Raw genomic sequence first — 24,717 nt, 5'->3', positions numbered from 1 at the left:
TTTCCCATGATCATACAATTGTAACAGTTAATATTGCTGTTTTGAATCACGTTCACACTTTTACTTATAAAATACTTTATTAAAATATACATATGTTCACTTTACAAAAGACACATGAAGACTATCTATTGTGCCTCATCACTCACGCGTATATACACAAACATAGCTGTCACCACAATCGATACTTCTCGAACATACTCGATATAACTTATTCTAGAACGATGTTCTGGAACTTTCTCATATCCGATATAAATGTATTACATAATTCCAACACACCTCCTTACATTTATATCGCGATGTTTAACATATTCCTAATTTTAATGAATTTTTCTTTACATAACGACTTTGTGAATATATCTGCAACATTTTCATTTGAATCTACTTTAACAATATCAATGAGTCCCTGTAAATAATACTCATTCACAAAATGGTAATGCACTTCTATGTATTTTGAAGTCTTTGTAAAATTACCAAACTTCGCTATATTTAATGCTCCTGAATTATCTTCATATATGACAATAGGTTTTTCAAATTTAACATTAAAAATGTCTAAAATATCATGTACAAGTTTCACCTCGCTTACAGCTTAAGACAATGCTACATATTCTGCGAAAGTTGAAGCCTTTGTAACACTCGCTTGTTTTCTTGACTTCCAAAATACAACATTACCAAATAATCTAATTACATAACCAGAAGTTGACTTTCTATCCACACTATCACCTGCCCAATCTGAATCCACAAAACAATCTAATATCTCAGCGCTTTCATTCCTACAATAGTTTAATTTCAAATCTTTAGTTAAATATAAATATTTCAAAATTCTCAAAGCATATTTAAAATGAGTACTACTGTAACAACTTTGGAATCTGCTCAAGTAATTCACACTATAGCTAATATCTGGTCTAGTACCCAAACTTACGTACAAGAGTGTACCTATCAAGTTTCTATATCTAACGTCATTACAATCTTCATACGCTGGTTCTAACTTTAAATTTACTTCCATTGGAGTTTTGTACAAGATCGAATCTTCAATTTTATATTTCGCAGCTAACGAATCAATATATTTTTCTTGACTCAAACTCATAACTCTTGTTTCACAATCATAATTAATATCGATGCCAAGATATCTTTTTACCTCACCTAAATCTTTCATATTAAATCGTTTTGACAATAAGTTCTTAATCTTAACAATTTTTTCTTTTCTCACACAGCAAATGAGCAAATCGTTGACAAAAATAATCGAATAAATCAAGACATCTCCATCTCGAAATACATAAAGACAATAATCATATTTACTCTTTTTAAAACCTAAACTTCTTAAAAACTCGTCAAGACAATTGTACCAAGCTCGTGAGCTTTCTCGCAAACCATACAATGCTTTATACAGTGCTATCCATACCATCATCATATCCTCTTGGCTGCTTTACATAAACTCCAGATAAAACTACAATTTAGAAACGCAGTCTCTACGTCCATTTGTTCTATAACCAAACCTTCTTGACAACAGTATGACAACAAAATCTTTAATGTTTGCATATTGGTTACTGGAGAATAAATATCCTCAACAACTTCTTTTTGTTGAAACCCCCTGACAACTAATCTTGCTTTGTAAACACTTTCTGATTTCTTTGTGAAAACCCACTTTACATCAATGGCTTCTTTATCAACTGGTTTATCTACTAATTCCCATGTTTTGTTTTTGTTCAAACAATCAATTTCCTTATTCATCGCTTTTTCCCAATAATTTGATTCGGCGCTGTTAATCGCCTCCTCAAAGCTTTCCGGACTATTTGCACTGCAAAAGTTTACATAAATAAAATTGCTGTAAACATAATCATTTAATATTTTGGTTTTCTTTCTCTAGATGATCTCCTCAACTCAAGTACTTTCTCTGGTTCATGATTATCAGAAAGCTTTTCATTTTTCTCAATTTCCTTCTGTTTTTCTGTTAGTTCAGTTTAATTTTCTATACTTTCGTGTTCAGAATCACTAGAATATTCACTTACTGAATCATAATCTTTAAACCCAATACATTTAACACCCCTTTCAACAATGTCCACATGTCGAGAAACAACTATCTTATTATTTATTAGCACTCTGTAGCCTACTTCACAATAACCCATTAAAACCCCCAAATCGGCTTTCCTATCCCATTTCGACTTCCTCAGTTGCTCAGGTACTCTTACAAAAACTCTACTCCCATACAACTTCAAATGGTTAACATTAGGTCTTTTCCCCAGTAATATCTCATAAGGAGTTTTCTTTTCAATTGTGTTAGCTAAAATTCTGTTTTTGAGGTACGCTGCTGCACAAACCACTTCAGGCCTAAATCTTGTGTCTACTCGCGCTTCGGCTAGCAGACACCGAGACATGTCCATGATGGATCTGTTATACCTTTCAGCAGTACCATTAAGCTCATGCACATAAGGTGGACAAGCATTCAATACAATTCCTTTTTGTCTCACAAATTCATAGACATTTTCATTTAAATATTCCTTCCCATTGTCACATCTTATCTTTTTAACAGTTTTCCCAGTGAGATTCTCAACTTCATTAATATACTCTACAAAACAATTGTATACTTGATCTTTAGATTTTATGGTGTAAACACGAGCTGCCTTACTGTAATCATCAATGAAAGAAAGAAAATATCTTTCCCCATGCATTCCAGTAGTTGAGGGAGGCCCATTTAGATCTGTGTGAACAATTTCTAAGATTTCTTTTGCTTTGGTTCTATTATTTTTAAAAGGAACATTATGCATTTTGTTTTCGATACAAATTTTACATTTCATAAATTCTGACTCTAGTTCTGAAGGAACCCCATCTAACAATTGATGTTTACATAAATTATTTAGATAATTGAAATTAACATGTCCCAAAATGCGGTGCCATTTTTCCTTTGTTGTCATATTATTGTCTTTACCCATAACATTAACATTAACTTCTCCTTTATTAATAGTACTACTCATTTTATACAACCGACTCTCTTTCCATGCAATCGCAATCAATCCATTAGCTTTATCAAAAATTTTAGCATTATTCCCTACCGATACAATTTTGTGATTATCTGTAATTTTGGCATAACTGATCAAGTTTTTGTCTATGTCTTTTACAAAGAAAACATCTCGCATATTAATTGGAACCATTTGATCATAGACAGGAAAGTTACTAATTACATTACCAACTTTAGTAGCTTGCAAAATTTTTCCATCAGCAATTTTTACATTTATAGGTTGTTTTAAAGTTATACTCTTAGAAAAATATTCCTCATTATTAATAACATGTTCAGTACAGCCACTGTCTAATAACCAATTGATTTGAATTTGATTGTTGTTACTTGACTCTACTGTTCTATTTTGACCTATCATAGAATTAACCTCTGTTATAAAACTACTCATACCATGATCACTCTGATGGTAACCTTACTTGCTGTGATGCCGACTGCTGCTAAAACCATGCTGCTCTCCTCGACCACGTTGCCTGCTGCCATAACCTCCACGCTGCATGTTGCCGTAATTTCCACGCTGTACATTGCTATAGCCTCCACGCTGCATATTTCTATTACCTCTGTTGCTACTTTGAAAATGTACTCCACGATGCCATGTGCCTCTGTTACTTGTTCTTCCCTGGTTACTATCACGTTTGAAGTGACCTGCTTTGCCGCATCGATAACATACTTGCTCCTGATTTCTTGAATTCAATTTTCTTTCTGTGTGAAATGCATTTGATTTTACCTCTTCATTTCCAGTTTTTGCATTCAATAATTGAATCTTACTTTTAACGTATTCAACTGTCTGGTCCTCTTCCTTCAAGACGTCCACTAAGTCCCCAATATAGCTCATTGACTCTGGTAACGTTCGCAGCATATAATTTAACTTCTCCTTTTCCGTTACTTTAGCACCTGCAGATTTCAGCTCATTTACAGTTTTTTCAAATGCACTGAAAAATGTCCCCGTATCACTGTAATCACTTAACCTCAATTTGTCCAACTTGTTTCTGCATAATATTTGAAGGGCTGTAGACTCTTTCGAATATAATTCATCAAATTTCTTCGTGATCTCGAAAGCACTTTCTCTGTCACTCACGAATTCTAGTTGCTTATTTGTGATTGCACCATAAATATAGTTGATAGCCTTCAAGTCCTCTTCATCCCACGTTTCGTTGTCTGAGCTCACTTTTGCCCTCGTAGTCACTGTATGGCATTTCTTCATTTTTAGGTACATGATTATCCGCTGCTTCCAGTTCCCATAGTCCTCGCCATCAAATACAGGAATAGTTATATCAGCCACAATATAATATTTAACTTCTACTTTTCTTTTCAATAACCACGCTCTGCTACCATGTTTTGAATCACGTTCACACTTTTACTTATAAAATACTTTATTAAAATATACATATGTTCACTTTACAAAAGACACACGAAGACTATCTATTGCGCCTCATCACTCACGCATATATACACAAAGATAGCTGTCACCACAATCGATACTTCTCGAAGATACTCGATATAACTTATTCTAGAACGATGTTCTGGAACTTTCTCATATCCGATATAAATGTATTACATAATTCCAACAATTGCAAATGAGAACTTCCAAAAAGTCTTTATGGTCAACTCTTTAAGATTAGCGCTATCTATCATGAAATTAGCATTCTGATGATACAAACAAATTCAAACATTATGGTTATTAGATATTGACTCTAATTAGTCCTCTGTGAGATTATAAAGTTGACCTTTTAATCAAATACGCAATACACCATATTGCCAGGAACACACATTTTTAGAGACCATTGATTCAACGGTGTACATAACGAAGATCAAGGAGAAAACATATACTACCATACATATAACACATCAAAGAGTAAAATATGAATGTTCCCAACACCCCCACAAGTTCTCGAGATTTCAATTCGTGAACTCTGAAAGTTTACCTTTAGGCAGTGCCTTTGTCAAAAAATCAGCTTTCTGCTTATCGGTACTTACAGGTTTCAACTGAATTTTCCTGTTTTAATTAAATGACGAGTATAGTGGTGCCTCACGTCAATGTGTTTTGTTCGAGCGTGATGCACACCATTGTGACTCAGTGCAGTGGCACCTCTATTGTCACAGCATACACTTAACTGGTTTTTCACTATGCGAAACACACAATTCACGAAGCAATCCTTGAAGTTATACTGATTCTTTCGCTGCTGCTGATAGAGCCATATACTCAGCTTCTGTAGTTGGTAGAGCGACGGTTTGTTGTTTTGAAGTCCAGGAAACTGCTGTCGCATCACACAAACCTTCAGTTTCAGTTGTTCCACTTTTTCGGAAAGTTATTCCTACATTGACTGTGCCTTTAATATATTGCATAATTCGTTTGACCGCTTCCCAGTGGATTTTCCAATAATTAGAATTGAATCTACTTAGAACCCGCACAGCATATGCAATGTCCAGTCTTGTGCTTTGATCTAAATACAGTAGTGATACTACGGCTTGCTGATAAAGAATGCGATGTAACACAAGGTTTTCCTCATCTGTCAATTTAGTTTCACATTTTTGCAGCTTTGAGCCAGGTTCAAATGGATATGCAACCGGATTACAATGTTCCATACCAAATTTCTTGAGTATGTTTACTGCGTATTTGCTTTGATCAATACTAATCGTCCTGTGTTTCCTGTTACATTTTATTCTCATGCCAAGACACCAACTAAGTTCACCAAGATCTCTCGTCTTAAACTGATTCATTAGTCCTTTTTTCAACTCTTTCTTCCACCTATTATTTCTATTGGAGAAAATGATCAAGTCGTTTACATAAACAGCTATAATGAGTATATTTTGTTTCTCAATTCTGAAGTAAATGCAAGAATCATATTCTGACTTCTTTAGGTTCATGTTGTGTAATGTCACATCTAATTTCATATTCCAAACGCGTGACGCCTGTTTTAGACCATAAATTGCCTTCTTCAGCTTGCAAACCTTCATCTCCTCCCCCTTCTTTACATAGCCTTCAGGTTGACGAATGTGAACTACTTCAAGATCACCATATAGGAACGCAGTTTGAACATCCATATGTTCAATGTCAAGATCAAATTCAGCTGATAAAGCTAACAGGATGCGAAGTGAAGAATGACGAACAACAGGCGAGAACGTTTCTTCAAAGTCTATTCCTTGTATTTGGGAATAACCTTTCGCTACAAAACGAGCCTTATAACGTTCAAATTCGCCATTTGACGTTTCTTTCACCTTGAACACCCATTTCGAATTAATTTCCTTCCTGCCTGGTGGTAAATCAGTCAAAGTCCATGTTTCATTTTCAAGTAAAGATTTATATTCATTATCTAAGGCTTCCTTTCATTTTTCACAGTCACCACAATTCATTGCTTCTTCATACGAATTTGGTCCAGAAATACAAGGAAGACAAGCAAAATCATCATTAGAATATTTAGTATTTGATTTTCTTTCACGTGGTGATTTTCTAATTTCTGGTTGCATTTCTGGCTATGCAACTTCCGTGCGACTATGTACGTTGCTATTTACTGTTTTCTCAGTTTCACTTTGTGTTAATTCAAGATAAACTGCATTTCTGTCAACGATTGTGTGAGTTCAGTTGCCCCTTCAGTGATGTTAGTTGCTGGCGCTAGTTGATGACTGCCTATACGGTTATCGTCAATTGGGTTACTGTTTGGATTACTGTTTCTACAAGTGCACTTTGAGTTTTCGATGAATTGCACATCACAGTCTTTCACAATTGTCTTTGGTGAATTTGGATCAGTCAGACGATATGCTTTAGAATCTTTGCAATATCCAACAGAGATAAGTTCCTTAGATTTGTCTTCTAATTTCGTCCTTTTTTCTTTTAGTATATGTACAAATGCTCGACGTCCAAAGATTCGTAAATGACTCAAATTTATCCGACGACACCACTCCATAATTCCTCAGGAGTGACATTCTTAACAGCTTTTGTTGGAGATCGATTCTTCAAATAAATTGCTATGTTTGCAGGTTCAGCCCAAAATTGTCTACTTAGCCCTGCATCTGTTAACATTGATCTTGCTTTTTCAATTATTGTCCGATTTAAGTGTTCTGCAACACCATTCTGTTCTGGCGTGAAAGGAGTTGTTGTTTCATGTTGAATTCCATTCGTCTTTAAAAATAACTTCATGCGCCGATTGACAAACTCTTTTTCATTGTCTGTTCGAAGTATTTTGATTTTTCGACCAGTTTCATTTTCTACTCGTGCTTTGAATTCGATGAATGTGTCACTGTTGTTGATTTTAACATATAACCAAAAGATTTTCTTGACAGATCATCCGTAAAAGTGAGAAGATATCCTGATCCTCCCCACTATGCCATGCTCATTGGTTCACAAACATCAGAATGCACAATGTCAAGTAGATCTTTTACTCTTCTACCTGATGTTTTAGGAAAAGGTTGTTACCTTTTATGCAGGGAATATACGGATCTAAATTGACGTTAGACCAGTTCAGTCCATCAGCCTTTTTTTTTTAATAAATGCATGCTTACACGATTCAAATGTCCCAATCTTCCATGCCACAATTCATAACTGTCAATTTCTACAACATTTGCGTAATGGTGCACTTCATACCATTTATTTGAGTTGCTGTTGCTACTGGTGTTCGAGAAACTATTACATCACTTATATTGTATACACCGCACTGTGCATTGTCAAACAATACACGTCTTGTCATCTGACTAACTGGCAGTAGGTTGTATGTAAGGCTTGGAACATACGCAACATCATTAACAGTTATCTGTTTATTCTTGTCGTCACAAGTAACTCGAAAATGAACATCGCCTTCGCCAATAGCCTGAAGATTGCTATTATCTGCTACTGTCACTTTAGCAGCTGTGGTCGATTGGAAAGTGTTGAACGAGTTTCTTTGATCCATCATGTGTCGTGAATACCCGAATCCACATACCAGCCATCACTATGATACAAAGATGCAGTTAGAGCCATTAACACAGTTTCGTTTTCAGTACTCACTGCATTCGCTGAATTTGATAATTTATTTGGTTTCTTCTTTGTTTTACACCCATTTGCCTTGTGGCCAGGTTTCTGACAATAACACTTAAAAGCTTGATATTTCGAACATCACGTTCGATATTCGTCTTCTGGTGTTTAATGTTCTGCTTACTAGCTACCAGCGCCGAATCTGTGGTCTCATTTGTGGATGCAGTTTGACGTTTCGTCGATTTTTGAATTAATCGCAGACTTACTAAATCACTAGTAATCTTGACACCCGAATTCTCGATTGCCATAATCAAGGGTTGGAAATCTGCTGGGAGTCCACTTAGCGTAATTGCAGCTACGAAATCATCCCCCATTTTCTTACCAAATATCAATGCTTCGAATTTGTTGAGAAAGTGACGTAATTTTCGACAAATACGCCTCCATATTTTTCTCAGAAGCTAATCGTACATTCATTGAGCATTGTAATAGCCCAATATAACTAGATAAACTCCTATTTTCAAATGCAAATTGTAAATTTTGCCATGCTTCTTTAGCAGTCGTTGCTCCACAAAGTTTTGGATACACAGATGAATTTACAGATAAACATAATTTTGATAATACTTTCTGTACATTCCTCTCATCATCCTCAGTGCCAGCAATTGTTTCCCATAGTTCCCCATGTTTCAGGTATATTTCCAACATGTATTTCCAGTCGTTGTAGTTTGTCATACTGGTCAACTTTTCAAAATTAAACAGTGATTGTCCACCCAAAGCCATCTTGAATGCATTCAGATAGTTAAACAAATAAATCTTGAAAGTTTCTAAGCAAAAAAATACGATAGCAACCTTGATTTATCAGTCTATTCCTTTGGTATGAAAAGTTCACTAATCTCTCCTGGGCCCGTAACCTATTAGATATTGACTCTAATTAGTCCTCTGTGAGATTATAAAGTTGACCTTTTAATCAAATACACAATACACCATATTGCCAGGAACACACATTTTTAGAGACCATTTATTCAACATTGTACATAACTAAGATCAAGGAGAAAACATAAACTACCGTACATATAACACATCAAAGAGTAAAATATGAATGTTCCCAACAATGGGTGCCAGATGCCCCTCCAACAATACATCATTTTGATCTCAACTCAATATTTCGACCTTCCAATTTTAATTTCAGGATGTTCTTTTTTGAGTTCAGTGAATAGTTAATTTAAATTACACAATATCAACCTTTTTTTATATCTGAACCTTAGTACCATTTTCTTTCACAGAAACAACCTTTTTTGCCATCCATCAAACAGTTGTTGTTGCTTCATTCATAAAATGTAATAGCGTTTTCAGTCGTGTTTTCATCTATGGAATTAGATGCATTTTTATTTTGTAATGCAGGTAAAATTCTGTGTTCTTTTATTAACTGCCATTTTAATTTAACCAATTATTTTTACACATTAAATTCATTACTAACTTTTGCTCGACTCCAAGAATTTTGTAGTGAACTGATAATCTTAACTTTATCCTCTTTGTCTGAAATACAATTCTTAGTTTTTAGCTTTTCTGTCAAATCATCATATTTGATCAGAGAATTCTTAGAACTTCAATCTGGTTTAGTGCAACTTTTCTTTTGAAATCAAACTTCCAAATTCTTTGTGACAGTAATTGCTACAGTCTCAGTTTTTGCATTCAAAACGAAAGGTCTTTTTTCTAATTTTACTAGCAAGCAATACATATAGGATTTCACAATCTCGATCCTTTTTTATAGTCTATGATAAGTCACAAAATTCTTTATCTACACCGTCACCATCCCTTTCATTGTTAATAACAAATATCTTAGAATAACATGTTGGACATAATGACTTCCCTGGTATTATATTGATAAAACAGATTTAAAAAAAAATTATCTGATGTTATTTCTCTCAGACCTTTTGTTACGATTCTTAAAAGGGTCCAAACTAGAGTGGTCAAAAAGGTGATTTATGTAAGTATTTAATTTCATGGTACTTGCAGGTTGAATTAACCTCTGAGCCAATTTGTAAGTAAAGTGACACTTTTTCTTCATCACTATAATCTTCAGTTAATGCAATGTCTTTAGGAAACAATCCATACACACCTTTATGCCAAGCTTGATTAATATGAACACCAATAGAACACTGAGACTCCACTGGTAAATGCCACACTTCAAGAGCTCATTGTTAACTAAGTTGAGTAAACAGATGATGGTCAAAGGGGAAGACAATGCACAGACTTGTACAGGCTCATCTGTGAGCTTGTACAGACTTTCAGATGCTGTCACCTAGCCTGGTGAAACTGTCTGCAAAGGATTGGGTGAAACTCTCTGCAGAGGATTGATTCAACAAGTAATCATTTATTTTAATTTTATGTGTTATTCTTATGTGTAAATTATTTAATTGATCTATTTTATTCCATTAGTTCTGATATTGCAGGTCTTAAGAAACATATTTTTGACTCTTCATGTTCAATTTTTTTCCCCATTCCATAAGTTTCCATTCAATCTCAAAGTTGAAATTTGTACTGAAGTTTGATATCATGAAGATCTATCAAGTGTGTAATTTACAGATTTTTATCTGGTCCCGTAACAAAAATATTGCTGGCCAAAGAATGAAAAAATTCAAAATCCTTTTTTTTTAATAGTGTATGTTTTATGTGTAAGCTTCTCACCATTGATACTCTATAAAAAGTAACAGTAATGTGTAACGTAATAGCAAAGAAATACACTCCTGGAAATTGAAATAAGAACACCGTGAATTCATTGTCCCAGGAAGGGGAAACTTTATTGACACATTCCTGGGGTCAGATACATCACATGATCACACTGACAGAACCACAGGCACATAGACACAGGCAACAGAGCATGCACAATGTCGGCACTGGTACAGTGTATATCCACCTTTCGCAGCAATGCAGGCTGCTATTCTCCCATGGAGACGATCGTAGAGATGCTGGATGTAGTCCTGTGGAACGGCTTGCCATGCCATTTCCACCTGGCGCCTCAGTTGGACCAGCGTTCGTGCTGGACGTTCAGACCGCGTGAGACGACGCTTCATCCAGTCCCAAACATGCTCAATGGGGGACAGATCTGGAGATCTTGCTGGCCAGGGTAGTTGACTTACACCTTCTAGAGCACGTTGGGTGGCACGGGATACATGCGGACGTGCATTGTCCTGTTGGAACAGCAAGTTCCCTTGCCGGTCTAGGAATGGTAGAACGATGGGTTCGATGACGGTTTGGATGTACCGTGCACTATTCAGTGTCCCCTCGACGATCACCAGTGGTGTACGGCCAGTGTAGGAGATCACTCCCCACACCATGATGCCGGGTGTTGGCCCTGTGTGCCTCGGTCGTATGCAGTCCTGATTGTGGCGCTCACCTGCACAGCACCAAACACGCATACGACCATCATTGGCACCAAGGCAGAAGCGACTCTCATCGCTGAAGACGACACGTCTCCATTCGTCCCTCCATTCACGCCTGTCGCGACACCACTGGAGGCGGGCTGCACGATGTTGGGGCGTGAGCGGAAGACGGCCTAACGGTGTGCGGGACCGTAGCCCAGCTTCATGGAGACGGTTGTGAATGGTCCTCGCCGATACCCCAGGAGCAACAGTGTCCCTAATTTGCTGGGAAGTGGCGGTGCGGTCCCCTACGGCACTGTGTGGGATCCTACGGTCTTGGCGTGCATCCGTGCGTCGCTGCGGTCCGGTCCCAGGTCGACGGGCACGTGCACCTTCCGCCGACCACTGGCGACAACATCGATGTACTGTGGAGACCTCACGCCCCACGTGTTGAGCAATTCGGCGATACGTCCACCCGGCCTCCCGCATGCCCACTATACGCCCTCGCTCAAAGTCCGTCAACTGCACATACGGTTCACATCCACGCTGTCGCGGCATGCTACCAGTGTTAAAGACTGCGATGGAGCTCCGTATGCCACGGCAAACTGGCTGACACTGATGGCGGCGGTGCACAAATGCTGCGCAGCTAGCGCCATTCGACGGCCAACACCGCGGTTCCTGGTGTGTCCGCTGTGCCGTGCGTGTGATCATTGCTTGTACAGCCCTCTCGCAGTGTCCGGAGCAAGTATGGTGGGTCTGACACACCGGTGTCAATGTGTTCTTTTTTCCATTTCCAGGAGTGTAGATGTGGAATTGAATTTGCGTGGGTTATTTATACATCTCTGAGAAATCTTATCATCTTTCATATTGAACCATCCATGTCCAGCTTATTTTGTTGTGGAGTGTTGTAGCAAACTAACACAGAGTTCAATGATTTGACGGTCCTTCAATACGACATGACATATTGACTTTTATTGTAAATGTTTTGGAAATGTGAACAGCAACCCCTGCATCAATATATTTTTCAGTCCCACGTACATCTTTTCCTCCTGACAACACCACCCAGCGTACTTCAATAGGAGTATGCCTAGCCACGTGTGACAAGGAATGCAGAAAACCTCTTTGAATAATGTCATATACACAGTGTACTTGACTGCACTTTCACATGACACGTTAACCGGAAAATGTGTCCTGGATATGTTTTGGTTAGCAACTTGTTTGTCATGGATACTTGATTGAACACTGTAGACTATTTGTAGACTCTCATAGAAACTGTATGGAGAGCGAGTCCCCATAACATGTCCAGTGTCTCCTTGATTGTGTTCCGCAGCACTTGTATTTTCTGATTTCAGTGTGCAGGGTCTTCACAATCCTCAAAGCCAGAGATAATATTCGGTGCTGAGATTGTAGTCATTTGTGTAGTAGCGTACATAATTGGTGGTAGAAAATGCAAGCACATGTGACTTTCTTAGGGTTGCAATTTTCACAATTGTTAGTGCAGATGATTTGTGCGTAACAGTTCTTTAATTAAGTAGTGATTCTTAAGGTACCAAATCTTGTTTAGTACATTTTCTATGTATCCATAAAATTAGTTTATTAATCATATTGGTTGTTCTGAATTATCCCTATTTTTCTAGTAGACAATTCTTAAAACCTTTATTGAAATTTTCATTTTTTTTGTGGTTTTTTCTTTTGAGATAAATTCTGTTCTGATGTTCTGAGAATTGTGCACTGCAAGAGAATGCATGTTAACAAATTGGTACTGCTTTGATTCTGTAAAAGATTAATGATGATGATGTTTGGTTTGTTGGGTGTTCAACTGCATGGTCATCAGTGCCCGTACAAAGTCCCAATTTTTACACAGTCCAGATTTTTACACAATCCATTGTAGCTACTGTCACAAATGATGATGATGATGATGATGATGATGATGATGATGATGATGATGATGATGATGATACTGATACTGATACCACAAACACCCAGTCCCCGGGAAGAGAAAAATCCCCAACCCCACCGGGAATCAAACCCGGGATCCCGTGTAAAACATTAATGAAAATGAGCCAATAAAACGTGTGAACTTCACTCTTGCTCACGGCATTGTTTTGTGATTCATTATATTTTCAGCATTAGGAAGGATTGCTGGTATGTAAATTATTACAATTTATTTAATACTGGCTGTGTAATTAGAAGTAAATCTTGTATCACACAAGGCACTGTATGCTTATTCATTCATTTCAATACCTGCTCCTGATGAACGATTGCCACCTAGAAAAAGCCATAATGGTTTCCACTAAGGTTAGCCCACAAGATACACACTACAATGCAAGACTCAAGTCTTCTGTAGCATCTGCTTCCCCATCAACATCACTTTGTTCACAACAGTCTAAATGCAGTAACTATAGCTATGCTGCAAGTTTATACAAAAGTGTTATAAGTAACGGTATTTTATACAATGACTCAAGAGGTCTGCATGGTTCTTCTGAATTACACAGTTCTGTAAAGAAGTTTGGTATAACTATGTGGCTTTAGTATTTAAATACTGCCATTGAGGTAAGTGCTTTTGTATATAGCTCTATTTTGTGATTTAGAAAAAATTATTTCTGTATTTCTGCATAGTGGCCAGACATTCATGTCACTAGCATTGTTCAGAAGAGAAGGTTGTTACATATTTTGCTACTACACCTTCTTTATTTGTGAATTATTTTCAACATTCTACAAGTACTGCTAGGACATTTATGCATATGGTATTGAACAATGATGTAGTTGTCAATCCTTGTAAAGTTTGGCGGTATTATTTGTCCTTGGTGCATAGTGAACTACATTGCAAGATCTGATTTAGGTGTGCAGTTTATAGTTAAAAGGGTAACATGAAACTTTTCTCAAACAAGTGAAAACATTGGTCTGGACTAGGAGTTCATTCCAGGTACCTGTCTGGTATGGACAGATCTTCTCCAATTGTACCATATAAGTAGGGCCTTAGGATTGATTCAAAATGTCAGCTTACTACAAAGACCTATCCATTCATTTCCAACAAATACCTGAACTGGAAATGCACTGTTTACAAAACGTGATTCTGGTTCAGGTCTGCACTCTTTAGTAACTTGTAGCAAATATTTGTATCGGTATACACTTACCATCAAATGCTGTCTCTAGACTATCTGCTTAGGCCATTAGCAAGTACTCTAACATTTTATTAGAGTTTAACATAAATTGTGTATGTTGGCCTCTTTGCTCATGGACTACTGAACCCAGTAAAAGGAAAATATAAGGATCTTCTTAATCCATGATTTTTATTTGCCTTGTGCATCATATTGCAGGTTTATCAAATTGTTAATGGGTGTGGTGTAAAGTCATGCACCAATTTTTACTTAATTTTGAGGTTGTATAAGTGCTATTATGGACTATGAAAAATACATGGAAGTTACAGGTTGTGAGCTGACTACTTTCTGTAACTGTCCATTCCAATTTATACATAATTCTTAATCAAGATAAACCAGATGTGTCCCCACAGAAAAATATCACACGGAGTGAGATCTGGTGATTGGGGGAGGCCATTTCATAAAATAGCTGTCCTCTTCTGTAGCACAGCCGATCCATTGATGCGGCCGCTCCGTGCTCAGGTACCCACAAACTTCACGATGAAAATGGGGTGGAATTTATTGTGCCAGTGGTAAATAACCTTCCTTGTTGGTAGCTTCTTACTGTAATTGGTTCTAAAGATCTTTGAACAGCAGTAGCCCACCTGTTTTCATCGAACTCCGACAGACAGAAAGCTCGCTCTGCACCTGAACTGGCCATGTTTGCGACTAGCACTGACTATCAGCAAAATTACCAAACTATTCTGTCGCCGTATACATGAAAAAAAAAAGAAAAAAGAAGTTGGGGTTTCTCTTAAAAGTAACATGTGTATGATATCTGTACAATGGTTGGTTCTAATGCTATAACTAATTGAAAGTGTTCGCAAGCTATATGTACACCATGTAGTTTAATTGAAGAAAACAATCCTAGGTGAAATTACAAGATGGCTGGTCGAGCAGTTCTAGGTGCTATAGTCTGGAACCACGCGACCACTATGGTCGCAGGTTCGAATCCTGCCTCGGGCATGGATGTTTGAGATGTCCTTAGGTTAGTTAGGTTTAAGTAGTTCTAAATTCTAGGGGACTGATGACCTCAGAAGTTAAATCCCATAGTGCTCAGAGCAATTTTGAAATTACAAGATGACAGTTTGTGGCAGCAGAAAAATAAATCTTTATTAACTTCAGGGTGTTGTTTATCCACCTATTGAATTGATCAGTAAATGGTAGATATTATTGTTTTTATGGTCGCCTATGATGTGAAGTAATTGTGATTTGGACCTGCTGATCAGATCCAAATAAATGTGCTTCTGTCCTTCTTAGTGGACTTCATTTCCTTTGCAGTGTCTTAAGTGCTAGAAGGTGAGAGAGAGATGGAATCTGTGACCAAGAAAATTAAAGCTCCTTTGTACATTGGAGATAGCTCCCCTAAGATATGTTTAACACAATCATATTACTATTGTTTGAGTTATACATCTCTTGTCTCATTAGACTGCACAACAAAAATACATTTTGACAAAGCAAAATGTCAGATTGAGAAATAATATCAGAATGACAGTTTAAACACACATCTGTTTTTGCTCATATATTGTCTCTATGGTTATTGTGAGCAACATTCTTTAATGGTCGCAACACATCTCAAAGTTTGACTTCTAAGAAATAATGGCCCACATCAGGTGGAGACACTGAACTTGTCATCCCATCTTGCAGATATGTTGCGCCCATATACCCCATATTTCCTGCAAATATTAATAAACTATTTCTCGCAAAATTCATTGCCTGAAACTTAAGTATTTTTTTTAATGAAATATCTCAATCATATTTCATATATTAGGACAGAGAGTGTAACTCATCATTTTCCCTAAAATGATGTGTTATATCTCAACTTTTCCACTCCATCTCACACAATGTGTTGGAAATTGCCATGAAACATGATAAGCTGGAGTGGCTGTGTGTGTTCTGCTACATAACTTCAGGTGTGAAACAGCAGTATAGAGTCACGCTGAGTATCACAATAGCAAGCAGTGTGGAAGTCACTACTGGGTCTGTTATGTTAAATAAAATATTCGGCTGGTGGAATCCATAATACATGTGGCAGCTCTATCTAGTGACTTGTTGCTGCTCCTGTGTCATGAACTATTTTAAGGACTAGAACAGTTCATTGTTGCTAGTATCTGGAAAAAGTGATGAGACAGGATGTGTACTGAGAGATAAGCTAATTTTTGGAATGGATGACAGGAATGGTTTGATTTTCTTTCATTTGTGCTGAGAACAGAAATTCATGTCCCAGAGTATTGCAACAGGATGCTTTGAATAGAAGTCTACTACTATTCAGTGTTACTTGGTACTTGTGAAGAGTGAAATTCCGATTAGAGAACACAAGTGAAACCAGAACGACATAGGGGTTGGCATATATCTAGTTGATACTCATGAAGTGGAACCAACGTTTGGTTAATTCAACTATCAATCTGGGACCATTCAAGTTTGTTGTGTAAGAGACAAACTGTCTTCAGTATGTTCCAAGAAGAAATGGAATCTACATAAGGTGCTGAATTGTGCCACTCAAGTGTAAGTAAAGATACTACACTGTATCATCAATGTCTGCTTGGAGGCCAGGTGTATGGAGCAGTGCTGGATTGTGCTTCTTGGGCCGAGGTTTAACAATAGGTGTTTTGGTTCACGGAGAGTGGGATCTTATTTCTGCAGACCTTTCCTAACAACACGTTAGTCTTATCCATGATACTGGCTTTTACAATCTCCACTTGTGTGGTAATGCAGATTTTCAAATTTCATAAATTTTAATGCAACTTCACCACACCAGACAACCTAGACAATTATGTAGTGACAGTGTCTCTACGTAGTGAAATAATGCAAACATGTGACAAAACCATTTAGTTGTAGATGCAGGTAATGAAATATAGAAGAATAAATAAGAGTGAAACGGGGCTGAAGAGGCCACGAGGCAAAAACACAGAGCAGAATCATCAGTCTCCCACTTAAAATAAAAATTGTTTTTAATCCCTAGACTGTAAATTGATGGGGTAACAGAATGTAAATTATACCAAAATCTGTTCTAAACATTTCTGAGATTTGCTGGATCCACTACAGTAGATGCTATATATCTTTATACTTGGTCAAGCGATCAAACTGAGCTATAATCTTCTGATCTGTAATTCAACATTGACAGGCAATGTAAAATACAGTATCTGTAATGGTCTAGTGCAGGGTCATGTAAATTTCTTAGTTCTGCCCAATTTCATGGCAGTTTGTCATAACATCCCATGATCTCCTAATGGGTATATCAGCATCCTAGCATCCTTTCAATTATGGAGCTGTCTCCATGTTCAGTTGCATTGTTCTGCTGAATTCTCTTCAAAATAAATGTTAATCTTTTAGCAAGTCTTGAAAGATGAATGCATTTTGTGATGATAAACAACCTCAAAGGGAATCGACATTGGTTTCATGTACTCGGGTGTTGTATGATGAAATTACATATGGTAATAGACAATCCCAGTCTGAAGGCAAGCTAATCATGTTATAAGGTAGGATTTTAGGTACTGCTTTATGAATGTGTTCAACCCTGCCATTACTCTTAGGATGAAATGACGTAGCTCTGAACTTCTTTATTTTAAACAGTCAAGATAACTGTATGATAAGATTGGCCATAACGTTTGTCCCTCAGTCTGCTATAATGGCCTCTGGACTTCTAGATTGTAGTGCAAAATAAGTTACCAGTGCTCTCACAACCATCTCAGCGGCCATGTCTCCAGTGGTCACACAATAAGATGATGAGAGAAACGGTCAGCGACAGATAAAATGTATGTTACTTCTTTACTGTTAAGGCAAATGGTCCTGCAATATAGAGTGCTAAGACTTTGAAAGGTCCAGCTACCTCAGATATAGTTTGAAGAGGTACATTTGGTTTTTGTTCTTGCACTCTCTGCAAAAAGACAATTTTGAACTTAATATCCTAATGTATTTATTTATTTCTTTATTTTCGTTTTATTTTGACCACCAATAATGGCCTGCCCTGTGTGCCTGCATGACACTTTCCCCATTACGATGTGTCTGTGTACACTCATGACTTTGTCGCAGTATATACAGGGCTATTACAAATGATTGAAGCGATTTCATAAATTCACTGTAGCTCTATTCATTGACATATGGTCACGACACACTACAGATACATAGAAAAACTCATAAAGTTTTGTTCGGCTGAAGCCGTACTTCAGGTTTCTGCCGGCAGAGCGCTCGAGAGCGCAGTGAGACAAAATGGCGACAGGAGCCGAGAAAGCGTATGTCGTGCTTGAAATGCACTCACATCAATCAGTAATAACAGTCCAACGACACTTCAGGACGAAGTTCAACAAAGATCCACCAACTGCTAACTCCATTCGGCTATGGTATGCGCAGTTTAAAGTTTCTGGATGCCTCTGTAAGGGGAAATCAACGGGTCGGCCTGCAGTGAGCGAAGAAACGGTTGAACGCGTGCGGGCAGGTTTCACGCGTAGCCCACGGGAGTCGACGAATAAAGCAAGCAGGGAGCTAAACGTACTACAGCCGACGGTTTGGAAAATCTTACGAAAAAGGCTAAAGCAGAAGCCTTACCATTTACAATTGCTACAATCCCTGACACCCGATGACAAAGTCAAATGCTTTGAATTTTCGGCGTGGTTGCAACAGCTCATGGAAGAGGATGCGTTGAGTGCGAAACTTGTTTTCAGTGATGAAGCAACATTTTTTCTTAATGGTGAAGTGGACAGACACAATGTGCAAATCTGTGCAGTAGAGAATCCTCACGCATTCGTGCAGCAAATTCGCAATTCACCAAACGTTAATGTGTTTTGTGCAATCTCACGGTTTAAAGTTTACGGCCCCTTTTTCTTCTGTGAAAGAAAACGTTACAGGACACATGTATCTGGACATGCTGGAAAATTGGCTCATGCCACAACTGGAGACCGACAGCGCCAACTTCATCTTTCAACAGGATGGTGCTCCACCGCACTTCCATCATGATGTTCGGCATTTCTTAAACAGGAGATTGGAAAACCGATGGATCGGTCGTGGTGGAGATCATGATCAGCAATTCATGTCATGGCCTCCATGCTCTCCCGACTTAACCCCATGCGATTTCTTTCTGTGGGGTTATGTGAAAGATTCAGTGTTTAAACCTCATCTACCAAGAAATGTGCCAGAACTGCGAGCTCGCATCAACGATGCTTTCGAACTCATTGATGGGGACATGCTGCGCCGAGTGTGGAAGTAACTTCATTATCGGCTTGATGTCTGCCGAATCACTAGAGGGGGACATATCGAACATTTGTGAATGCCTAAAAAAAACTTTTTGAGTTTTTGCCTGTGTGTGCAAAGCATTGTGAAAATATCTGAAATAATAAAGTTGTTGTAGAGCTGTGAAATCGCTTCAATCATTTGTAATAACCCTGTACTTACCAGTAGTCTCGGGATTCTTGTGCCTTCTTTAATTCCTCAGTAAGCACATCATCTACTTGCAGGATCTTAATTTTTGTACTCAAAGCACCTGGATTCTGATTTAACTTTCCAGGCTTAAGTCTGGTTATGTAGTCATATTCACAGAGTTTTAAGGCCAATCTAACAAGTCTGCTGCTGGGATCCTTCAAACTCCAAAGGCACTGTAAAGCAACATAATCTGCAATTACTGTGAACTGTCATGCCTATAGGTAACACTGACAATAATGGGTGCCAAAAACAAGAATCAGAAGTTGATTTTGTGTGGTGGTGTAATTTTGCACAGCTGCTACAGCTGACGTGAAGCATAACCAATTGGTTTTTCTTCACCATTTTGTATCTGACTCAAAATACAACCAGCTGAGACATTGCTAGCATCACACAACAAGATTAAAGGTAGAGCAAAATGCCAATAACCCAAGACAGGTGCACTTGTTACGAATGTCTTTCAGTTTTAACATGGCCCTGCTGCTATCCATTGTCCAGACAGGAGCAACTCCCTTCGTTAGTAATTTTGCAAGCCATTTTGTGGTGACCAGATAGTTCTCCACAAAATGGCGATAGTAATTTATTAACCTGAGAAATCAGTTGCAATTCTTTAATGTTCCTCGATGCTGGAAAATCATTCACTGCATTTTTTAATTGTGGTTCCGGTCTTAACTATCTGCTAAAATTATATGGCCTTGATAGTGCAATCATGATAGTGCAAAATTGCAGTTTTTGAATTTCAAATTTAGATTAGCATCACTAAAATGGGTTAGTACATTTTTTATTTACTTTGCATGTTCTCTCATTGAATTTGAAAAGACAACTGTGTTATCCAGTTATACTAGTCACATGGTTGGCTTTAAACCTCCTAAAAGTAAATCGGCACAATGTTAAAATGTTGTGGAGGGGGAGAGGCGGGTGTTTGGGTGGGGGGGGGGGGGGGGGGGAGGGCTTTCTTTGATATTCATAATGCCCACAGGGTACAACAAAAGCTGTCTTTTTCTCCATCTTTAATAGTACATGAATCTGATAGTAGCTGGAGCATGGTGAAGAATTTGCATTTGACAAGATGATTGAAAATATCATCAATCCTTGCAAAAAATACTGCAAGCTTTTCCTCTGTAACTGGTTTTGTTGGGGACTACCACTGTAATGAGCGTACATAAACAAGGTGTATACGACCCGGGACAACTGGGTTTTTTTAGAATTCCAGGCATTTTTCATTGTTTTCAGTTAATTTTTTGTAATTTTGACTGGTAAGAACCAATACTCTAACAAAAGATATTACTGTACCCCACTACTGCAGAATAATACTTCAACAATAAAAGATAAACGAGAGAAAAAGAACGAAAATTAATTAAATTGCAAAGGAAATGCGCCATATACAACGACAACACACAGTGCTCGTGCAAGTGTCTGCCAAATGCAAGATGTGTCAAAGTCTTTAGGAAGACTATGCAATGCTTCATAACAACAAATTGCCTGCGATGAGCGTGAGGTCACAACTGTTTACATTAGATTCGTTTTAGCAGTTACGAGCGGGCTCATGCGCATGCGCAGTTGAGTTGCTTTTGAGTAGTGGATTCTCCTGATTCTGGCTACAGGAATGTGGATTGGCTGTGCAAGTAGCCACATCAAGCAGCTAGATGCCACCGGGAAAATTCATATTCTTGAGGAAAAGAACTTGTATCACAAAGTGCCTAGCATGCAGCGCATGTTTGTCTATTGATTATTCATATGATTTTGAAATGCATTCCTATTGGATTTTGAACATTTTTGAACACATTTTAAGTTGATTTCTGACTGAATCATAAGTTGATTTTTGAATGCATGCGTAGTGTATGTGATGTCTCATCGCGTCTAGAAATAAACTTCCCGTAGATGGGACAGGGCTATACGAGCTGAGCAGACTAAAGCCAAACGGATGAATGCCAATTTCTGTCTGATTATGTGGTTGATTGGGTTTGTGAATGATCAGTGTTGTTATAATTACTAGCGAAATCCATAGAGTCAGACTACCAGAGTAGAAATAAACAACGCTCAGGAATAACAGGTGAGAAAGATTATGTATTATCTTCTCTGTGTATCCAAGGAAATGAAATTTTGACAGAAAATTTTTGGCCGTATTGCTACACTAGTAAGGACCAGTAGTACAGTTCTCGTCTAGCAGCCACTTAAGTCCTGTTCTGGAAGTAACGTGGAAAACGTGTTGCACAAAAACGTAAAACGCCTAACCGAAAAATAATTGCAGGATAACCTAACCTGTGATTCTGGCAGGGTTAGTGAAGTTAATCAGTGAACAAATTTTGACAATGGCACGAATAGCTACAGAATTAGTGGTGGCAAGATTGTTTGTGGAACAAGGAAGGAGAAGAAACAGGGACAAATTATGGGAGAATAAAACGATCCCAAATTTATATAAAAATTTCGTAATGCTACTTTTCGGTTTGTGTGTTCGTGCTACTTAACAGTGATGTTGCTGCTGGCTGACTACATCACGTGTCCTATGCTCTGAATATCGGCTGGCGAGATCATGTGACATGAACTATGACTGGCTTACAAAAGCGCATCCCAATCTTGATTTCAATGATTTGGAAAGTAACATGTGGTGTTTAGTGGAATTCTAATGTATACTTTTGTAATACGAAAATACGCAGCATGCATGTTGCTGCACATGAAAGATATTTCCAAATCTTGTCTTTTTCCCTGAGTTTCGTTTTCTATAGTGCCAGGAAATTCTATGCCCATGTATAAAACCATAACCATTCAAAGGATTGATAAGAGAAAATATACTGTCACTTAACATGGAGAAAGCTTGTTTTCACCTGGGAGAAAGTGTATTTTTATCCGTGAAAAATCCGGGAATTTTTTTTCCTTGTCCGCGTATACACCCTGATAAAAGTCCAGGAGCACTTTCAGTTATTTATTGCACAAGAACAAAACATTGTACAGATATCATACGTATGTCATTTTGAAGAGTAACCCTGAAAGTTCTTTTTTCATCTGTACCGTGCAACGGTTCTTTCGCGTTCTCGTCAATACAGTACCAGAACGTTTAAGTTCTACCACTGTAAAGATGGAAGATCTGTGATTAGGAATGTCAGAACTGTGTAGTAAGTAGTGACAGGCACACTCCAAACCATCGACTCTCAGAGAGTGATTTTAACCGTGTTCAACCTAATGGTAAATTATCAAACTATTTTTCTCCGAATCATACAGTTTGTGGGAAAAGCAGTGAGAATAATTACTTTTGGAAACCTTTTATCAGACAAATCCTGTTATAACAATAAACTGTTTCGCTTAATAAAATGGCTACCAGCCCAAATCGGGCACAGTGTCCACACAAAAAGATGAAGTCAATTTTCGACACTGAATAAATAACTACTTTCACTTACTATGTAACTGAAACACAACCACTTAATTTCCATTTACTTGGGTCACTTGGCATTAAGTACTATTAATCCCACTTTCTGTTACTTATGGAATTTATCACTATACTTCAGTAATTATTTAAAGAAGACACACACATGTTTCAACAAGGATACAAAAAAAATATTAAACTTACAGCTATTATTCATATGACCAAAATTATTATTTAACACGACTAGATTTCATTTCTTTAGGACTTTTATTTGTTAACATTTAACTAACACCAATATTTGTCTGGTTTTCTTTGACATGTAGAAGCAGCACGAACAAATACTGTTAAGATTGTTGCCGTTAGTCAATTATGTTACCTTACTTTCAAAAATGCTATTGAAAACTTATCCTCATGGTCACACAAAGCGGTGGTTCTTAAACCGATATGTGCAAACTTTAGTATTTAGTAATAATTTTCAGAATTTACTACCAAAGAAATACTATTGCCAGTAATTTACTATTATTCAAGCTTCAATAAACATCAGAATACTCGGAATAAATTCGTTTAGGTAAGGACCCTAATGAGGTAAATGAAATTTCCAGAATGAGATTTTCACTCTGCAGCGGAGTGTGCGCTGATATGAAACTTCTTGGCAGATTAAACCTGTGTGCACCGACCGAGACTCGAACTTGGGACCTTTGCCTTTCGCGGGCAAGTGCTCTACCATCTGAGCTACAGAAGCATGACTCACGCCCGGCCCCCACAGCTTTACTTCTGCCAGTATCTCGTCTCCTACCTTCCGAACTTTACAGAAGCTCTTCTGCGAACCTTGCAGAACTAGCACTCCTGAAAGAAAGGATATTGCGGAGACATGGCTTAGCCACAGCCTGGGGGATGTTTCCAGAATGAGATTTTCACTCTGCAGCGGAGTGTGTGCTGATATGAAACTTCCTGGCAGATTAAAACTGTGTGCACCGACCGAGACTCGAACTCGGGACCTTTGCCTTTTGCGGGCAAGTGCTCTACCATCTGAGCTACCGAAGCACGACTCACGCCCGGCACCCACAGCTTTACTTCTGCCGGTATCTCGTCTCCTACCTTCCAAACTTTACAGAAGTTCTTCTGCGAACCTTGCAGAACTAGCACTCCTGAAAGAAAGGATACTGCAGAGACATGGCGTAGCCACAGCCTGGGGGATGTTTCCAGAATGAGATTTTCACTCTGCAGCAGAGTGTGTGCTGATATGAAACTTCCTGGCAGATTAAAACTGTGTGCACCGACCGAGACTCGAACTCGGGACCTTTGCCTTTTGCGGGCAAGTGCTCTACCATCTGAGCTACTGAAGCACGACTCACGCCCGGCCCCCACAGCTTGACTTCTGCCAGTATCTGCACACAGTTTTAATCGGCCAGGAAGTTTCATATCAGCGCACACTCCACTGCAGAGTGAAAATCTCGTTCTGGAAACACCCCCCAGGCTGTGGCTAAGCC

At 38.1% G+C, this 24,717-nt stretch overlaps 1 long non-coding RNA gene and 1 other non-coding gene across 2 annotated transcripts in view; one reads left to right on the top strand and one right to left on the bottom strand.

Moving 5' to 3' along the window:
• LOC124553864 overlaps positions 1 to 24,717 on the top strand; it is a 108,388-nt gene that overhangs the window by 19,034 nt on the left and 64,637 nt on the right. The gene's annotated exons all lie outside the window — the stretch shown is intronic.
• Trnal-caa lies at positions 24,198 to 24,271 on the bottom strand. The gene has a single exon. It is a non-coding gene; the product is annotated as a tRNA-Leu (tRNA).

The sequence above is a fragment of the Schistocerca americana genome, chromosome 11 (assembly GCF_021461395.2).
Source record: "Schistocerca americana isolate TAMUIC-IGC-003095 chromosome 11, iqSchAmer2.1, whole genome shotgun sequence".
NCBI lineage: Eukaryota > Metazoa > Arthropoda > Insecta > Orthoptera > Acrididae > Schistocerca > Schistocerca americana.
Note: the sequence above shows the minus strand (reverse complement) of the source record. Positions and strands in the feature narration are given on the sequence as shown.